Raw genomic sequence first — 7,653 nt, 5'->3', positions numbered from 1 at the left:
CCAGGAGATGGAGGTCGTTAGAAACCAAATTAGAAGTGCATGCTCCATGTGCTGAGACATTCAGGCGAGCGGCAACACAGGCAGGGTTTGTGGTTAAGGGGCACCCTGGCCTGGGCACCAAAAGTTCAGAGACAAACACTGGAAGCTCAGAGGCAGAGGCTCATGGGCAAAGGTGGGAGGGTGAAGTACGGGCAGCGTGGGTTCAAGCTGAAGTTCAGGCTTCAGAGTAGCCATGACAACACAGATGGGGGTGCCTCCCAACAAGCTGAGAGTCAAGACTCAGGCAGGAACGTCCACAGCACAGGACGCTGGTGCTTGTCGAACTTCAGAAGAGATGGGACAGGTTTATGACAGCAGTTGTGTGGGAAAAGTAGTGACGGGCAATTCTGCAGGTGATGCCGATCATCACAGGAGAAAACTTCCAGAGCTGCCGTGGCCTTGGTAAGTCTGCCTTCTCAGAGTCCTTGGTTTTGAGAAGAGCATCTCACTTTTTCTTATGGCTTGGTCTCAAGTCCTTTGGCCCCAATCTTTCCTCGACTCTCCTGCCCACTGAATTGTGTACTAATAATTCAGAGCAAAGTTGTGAACGCGGCGGCATCACATGTGGAGCTCAGGCAGGCTGTGCAATCACACTCCAGCGAGCATGAACTGTGCCTGCGGTACAGGTCAGACAGGACGCGTGCCATCTAAGAGGGGAGACATGTGCCACTGGTGTCTTCTGAGTACTTGAGATGTGGCTATGCGACTGAGGAATTGAAATTGTAATGATTTCAAGCTTTCAATCATTTTAAGTGAAAATGGTGCAGTATGTTATATTTTTTCTGCCCCAAAGAAATTTACAGGTTTAATAGAACATTTTACTTTTACCATAAAAAAGTATCGCTTCCATTGAGATCTACTGTAAATATAAACCACAGAATATATTTTAAAGCTATAGTATGAGAACATTATTTGTATGCTAATGATATGTTGAAATAATTAAATTAAAAACTTAACAATAATAAAATTTGTTTATATGTAACTGAACAAAACATTAATACAATGTCTCTTTGAGCTAAGGGGAAGGCTGGGCAGGGAGAAAGAAATGCTTGCTGTACACAACTAACATTCTGAGTATAATTCAAGATCCATTGTGGAAGGAAATAACTGTCTCCCCAGAGTTGTTCTCAGACCTCCACATAGATGCTGTCACACTTATGTGTCGCCCGTATGCATATCACAATTGGCCCAATGCAGGGAAGATGGGTAAAAAAATCCACCAATCCCTGGTCAGGAAAGTCCACCAATCTGACCTTCCCACAAAACCCACCATCCTTGAGCTTCCCATAAAACCCGCTACTCCCTGAGCAGGAAAACCTGCCAATTCCTGAGTCTCCTCTGCTCCCCCAAGCTAAGGACTCGAATTCCCATCAACCCTTAATCTTGAAATCTCTGCCCTGAGGAGCTCTGCCCCCTAAGAAATCTTTGCCCTTTGTCCAATTGTCCCTTGTCCAATTCCCTGCCGCCCACTTCCGGAGCAGAAGCAGTCATCCCTAGATTCAACCCTCCACACCCTGGACCCTCCAATCCATCTTTTTAATGTGATTCGCTGCCTGCTGTGACTCTCTCATTGGAAGAAGTCAAGAAGCAATGAAGAGAAGACGACAATTGGAGCAGGGATGAGGATCCTGAGCTCCTCAGCTCAGCTAGGGAGGGAGCTGCAATGCCTCTGCTGAGGAGGCTTCCTCTCAGAGCTGTGTGGTTCCTGGGCTTCCAAGTCCCAGGATACCTTTACATCAGAGCAGAAACACTTACATGGCAGATGGTGGCTGCACAAGTCTCCCTATTAGGCCGTTAGTCTACCTTCGCTTTTCTGAAGCAAGACACTCCATGCTAGCAGATGCTGGATAAATATGCAGAACAGTCACAGAACTACACATGTTCTGTTCTCGGTCGCAGAAAATCTCCCTTCACTCCCCATGAGCTCTGGGGCTCTACAAGCACCTGAATGTGCCTTTCTTCTTAGTTCCCAGTTTGAGTGGCAGGTCTGTGTTACACCGCCCTCGCTGACCTCTGAGTGGCATGTCTGTGTTACACAGCCCTCACTGACCTCTGAGTGGCATGTCTGTGTTACACCGCCCTCACTGACCTCTGAGTGGCAGGTCTGTGTTACACTGCCCTCGCTGACCTTTGGTTGAAGCTTTTCTTGAGCATCGAATGGAAAGAAGCTCTGGATTTCCTGTGAAGGCCAGGACTAGGGTTTATTATACTTTCTACCTAGTTCCTGGGCTATAAGGGAATTCCCCCTAATCATTTGATTGGCTAATAAAGACGACAAGAAGGCCATCGCTAGGCAAAGTGGAGGAGGCAGGCTTTCTGGATACAAGAGAGGAAGAGCGGACATGGGAGGAAGGTACAGTCCTTCTTTGCCGGGAAGGGGGAGAGCCACAGCGGTGCAGGACGTAGGCTGGCGAATTTTGTGACTCACTGGTAGCTCACACCACCGGAAGAATTTCCTACATAGAATAGTTGATGAGTTTAGGACAAGCGCTTCCACACCCAGCGGTTGTACCATCTGTTGATTTTAAACTAAAATTGTCTGGTGTTTTCCATTCGTTGTGACTCAGGTGGGCAGGATGGAAGAACATAGCCAGGGTGGAATTTGGCCAGGCTTTGGAACAGGAAGATTGGGAAAAGAACTGACTTCCAGGGGAGAGTTAACCACAGTGGAGTGTGGGATGGCGAGAACATGAGATGGTGGGCTGGCAAGAAGAGATTTGGGAGCTCTGGAGAGAGAGCCAGTGTGGGGCGTTGGCTAGGAGAAACATGTGGACTGCTGTGATGGTCTTGGTCCATTGCACCTGGCTAGGAACAGACAGAGATCACAGATGCCGGAGCATATCTGGATTTAGCGCATTTTTTGTTTGTTTGTTTGTTTTGTTTTTTTTTCTTAAACAACTAAATGCTACACTGGGACTAGGTCATTCATCCCGCAGCAGACACGGTACAGGTCTACTCCCATCTTATGCTGCTGGCCTTCATCATAGACTTTCTGCATCTCAACTCACGCTTCTAACAGCTTCTTAACCCCCTCGCTCCTGTGTGAGAGCATGCTGAATCCTCACGGGTTTCCACCTGAATCTAGGGGGCTGGCTCTACTGCCCAGACATCTCCTCACACCTCCAGCATCATCTCACATTGATAAAGCCTTCTGCTTGGTGAATCCCCACAGAACAGCAAAGAAGCAGTCAGCAACACAACGCATCGGAGCCTCTCTCCGTGGTTATTTTTACCCTCGGCTCTTCCGGTGGCTGGGCTGTGGGTTCATGTCCCCCTTCTCTCTGTGTGACTTTTGTCACAACTCTTAGAATACTCTTAGGGGAAGGAAAGATAAGAATTTCCATGCAAATAGGATTTAATATACTTTAAAATGTCTTATTAGGATTCTTGGGTGTGTGCTATCTTATTTTAGGAGTGTTTGTCCTACAGAATAGTATTTTATAACCTCTCCACTCCGTTAGGTCACAGCTAGCCTACGCAGTCAGCCCCTTTCTCTTCAGTGTCAAAAGCTAGCTATCCAGCGTACCTAAATGGGCTGTCAGACTAAATGCAATCACACTAAGATCAAATTTTCTGTTTTCCCTAAATAGAAATAGACTTTCAATTGGTGACTTAATCCTGCAGTGAGGTCCTCGAAGGTTTTGAATATTCCTCAGAAATGCTAGAGGTGGATTTCCTTGTTTACAAAAAAACTTTTTATAAGTAATCTCATGCACATTGCTCAAAGATCCTTAGAAAAGGACATTTTGATTTCAGTTTTTGACCAGAGTTTATAGGTCATGAATCTTTATCAAGGATTCATAATCTTTGCTAATCTTACTGGTGACAATGTATTACAAGTTAATTTCATTTCTTTGAAAAAACTTCATTAGGTAATTATCATCAACCTTGTGACTATTGGTCAAATATTTCATGAGGGAATTATACTGCCATTTCCCAACTGTTTCCAGTAAAGTACTTACGTTTTCCATATTGATATAAATATTTTGATTTTTTTATTATGTATACTATATTTTTGTACTCTGCTTACTTTAGGTTTTCTTCTTGTTTTGGGATATACAAATGTAGTGGTTACTTTTTTAAATAATAAAATGTATCCTTTAACAATTTCACAATGCATATAATGATCCCTGATTTTCTTTACCTTTCCTTATTTTCCCCAGACATGCTGACACCTCCCCAAATCTCTCTACAAATCCCTTTCCTGCTTCCAAATTTTTTGTTTTTATTTGTGAAGCATTGAGTTTAACCAGGGCTCTCTGGATGACTATGAATGTTTAGCTATGCACTGAAGGCTGGCGGGCTCACCAGTGTGTGCGCGTTCCTCCCCTAACAGCCAGGAACAGCCTACAATTCCTTAGGAAGGGGTATAACCACTTGAGGCCTTTCCGTATCCATGACTGGTTATTGACAGCCCTAGTCTTGTGCCCACAACCACAGCAGTGTGAGTTCCTGAGGCATTGGCTGTATCATGCACTGAAAGCAGGCTTTCTTTCTGTCATCTGGCTCTTGCGTTCAGCCTTGGAAAGATCATTAATTGGAAACAGTGAAGCATACTCCTCCTACCATGGACCCCATGGAGCTCTTGACACAGTGATGGCTTTTTACAACATCTGGCTTAAAACAGTCATTGACAGCTGGCTGTAAGTTTAAGTGCTGAGTGCCTAGTTCCAATACTCCTGGGAACTCTTCTTTAAACAGCACAGTTCTTTTCCTTTATGGTCACATTTGACTGTACACTGGTAAAGCTCTGGCAGATGATAAAGCTGTGGTGATATCTGGTCCATTTCCAGAATTATGTATAGTGTCTGTCTCTACAGTGTTAATTATTCAGGATGTAGAATTCCTGTTTTAAAAATAGGAAACATGAAAGCCCAGGTTTCTGGTGGACAAAGAGCTGTGGCTTATGCTCTTGAGAGCATACCGTGTTTGACTGCCCATCCAGCCCTCCTGAGTGAACAAAGGGATCCAGGGCAACCACCATCTGGATTCCCAGCTTCTGGTGTCCTGGGCCCAGAATAACAAGTTTCCAAAGCTGAAAAAGATTCCATTATGTAGAATTCAAAAAGTGTCCTTCCAGTGCTAAGCGGTAGTACAGGACCCAGTCCTGAGTTCATAGATTCCTAAGAGCCCGTGTTCATTGAGATTTATCTTCCTGTGTCCAGGCCCTACTTTAGGCCAAACCCATTTTATGAAAATTTGAAGATAAAGGAGAAGGAGGTCATGTCATTACTACACAACGTACAGTTGGAGAACACTGAGATCCCTCCAAGTTTCCAGGAGCTCAAGCAGGAGATTAACTTCTATTGGTAAGTACTGGTCAGAAAGGAGGACATCAATTATGGAATGGCCATGTCTGTCTTTTTTGTTCTGGATGGGAGAGTCTGCAGCTCTGTTGCATCTTTCTGCTGTTTAATCATCACTGTGCTTTGGGACTTTTGGCCTCAGTTGACAGTTGCATAATAGATTCTTCCTCATCCCAGCATTGTCTAGGCAACTTCAGAAAGCTTTACATAAAACAGTGGTGATACAGGTCACGAGGGGGTTATTAGGTTGACATGGACCTCTGGGCTCAGGCATGGTTTTACAGACCAGATTGTGATGGAACACATGGTTATTATGACCTCCACTTGGTTCTACTGACCTACTGTGAGGGTATCTGCCCGCTACTAATAGACGTTGCCCCATGCATTGGGATGTCATGAATAGATGTAGATCCTTGTCCTTTTGAAGAGACATATGCACTTATTGGAGTTTGAGCCGCAGGAACAACATATTCTTCCCCGAATTGGCTATTTGCTCTTTGTGCAGCAGCCGTATATGTATCTATATGGATTCTATATAGTCTTTATGGGTATCTGGGTCCTGGTGGCATTAGTGAGACTTGGTAGTAGGAATGGGTGGAGGAAACTACAGGATCTTACTGTGCAGAGTGTGTTTCCAGCAACCTGCACAGCCAGATCCAGATGGAGAAGAGTCTCATGAGGAAGAAGTTGGTCACATTGAAGCAGGAGAGCAACGTGGTACAGCTTGATTGTGCAGTTCTACAGAAATACCTGCTGGACTTGAACCTTGAAAATAACCACAAACAGGAGAAGACCAGCGACCTCCAGACCCAACAAATTCCAGTAGGGACAAGCAGCTGAGTCATATTAACATTGTGTGATACCATTGGCCAGTGTGATACATATTTGCTTTCCCTTACCACCTTTCTAATTTACACTCCCAACCAGCCAACCACCTCATGTGATGTAGTTGCTCTGTCTATGCACATATGTTCTGGGATATTAGCCCCTTGAGATACTGACTAATTGGCAAGTATCCCTTGCTACTCTTTTTGAACTGCAGTCCAGTAATGGTGAAGGATGAATAACACGTTCCATTACTGCATGCCCTTTAGATAGACTGGATGCAATGCAGAGCTTTGAACAAGTTCTAGGGCCTGGGACAAAGGTAATGAGGATACCATATGTCCTCCTAAGTTGGAAGCACCATCCAGGGAAAAGGACCAAGAGCAAATGTCAACTGTGTGCTTGTTTGTGTCTTTGGCCTGGGTGGCATGTGGCCTTCTTCTTTCTTCCTGCAACCCAATGAGGTATTTTTCCCTTGCCCTGTTCTTTCATTAGCACTGGAAGAAGTCTGAGTAGCAGCTTGTCAGCCCATGTTTCTGTGAGGGTTGGTGGATATCTTCCCCTACCATGTTAGCAGCCATGATTTGAGCTAAAGGTCAGTGTTGACTGTCCAATACACCTGAGGTTGTAGGAGTCAGCAATCTGACAGCTGGCATGCATGTCCCCACCAAATCAGTGTCTAAATAACTGCCTTCCTCTCCCAGGTCTCAGAAGCTGCAAGAGAGCTGGAATTGGACACATTCCAGGAAGACAGCGTCTTGAAGAATGAGTTGCTTTCTCAGGAGTGCCCTGCTGACCAACAGCCACAGCATTTTTTGGATGAATATTCTTCCTCTTAGTTAATTTCATCAGTGTTTAGAGACCATAACCTTAGGGTTGTCAAATATAGGGACAATTTGATATATTGGTTTATCCTTTAATAATTAATCAATGTCCTATAATCTAAATCCTCTTTTATGTCTCAAACATCACCATGTCAGTTATAATTATCTTAAATATAGCAGTTTTGTAAGATTTATAAGATACTAGAGTATCGAATGGCTGAGCAGCACCTAAACCAATACTCAACATCCATAGTCATCAGGGAAACGCAGATCACAACAACCCTGAGATTCCACCTCACACCAGTCAGAATGGCTAAGATCAATACTCAGTTGACAACAGATGCTGGCGAGGATGTGAAGAAAGAGGGACACTCCTCCAATGTTGGTGGGATTGCAAGCTGATAAAACCACTCTGGAAATCAGTCTGGGGATTCCTCAGAAATTGGACATAGTACTATCTGAGGATCCAGCTATACCACACCTGGGCATATACCCAAAAGATGCCCCAACATACAACAAAGACACATGCTCCACTATGTTCATAGCAGCCTTATTTATAATAGCCAGAAGCTGGAAAGAACCCTTCAACAAAGAATGGATACAGAAAATGTAGTATATATGCACACTCAACTATCAAAACAATGACTTCATGAAATTCA

The 7,653-nt window shown here is 44.4% G+C and overlaps 1 pseudogene; it reads left to right on the top strand.

The window, feature by feature from the left end:
- The first annotated feature begins 232 nt into the window (after nt 1-232).
- LOC116904469 lies at nt 233-7,167 on the top strand (annotated as a pseudogene).
- The last annotated feature ends 486 nt before the right edge of the window (nt 7,168-7,653 follow it).

The sequence above is a fragment of the Rattus rattus genome, chromosome 6 (genome assembly GCF_011064425.1).
Source record: "Rattus rattus isolate New Zealand chromosome 6, Rrattus_CSIRO_v1, whole genome shotgun sequence".
In the NCBI taxonomy this organism is placed as follows: Eukaryota; Metazoa; Chordata; class Mammalia; order Rodentia; family Muridae; genus Rattus; species Rattus rattus.
This window is presented reverse-complemented; position numbering and strand designations above follow the sequence as displayed.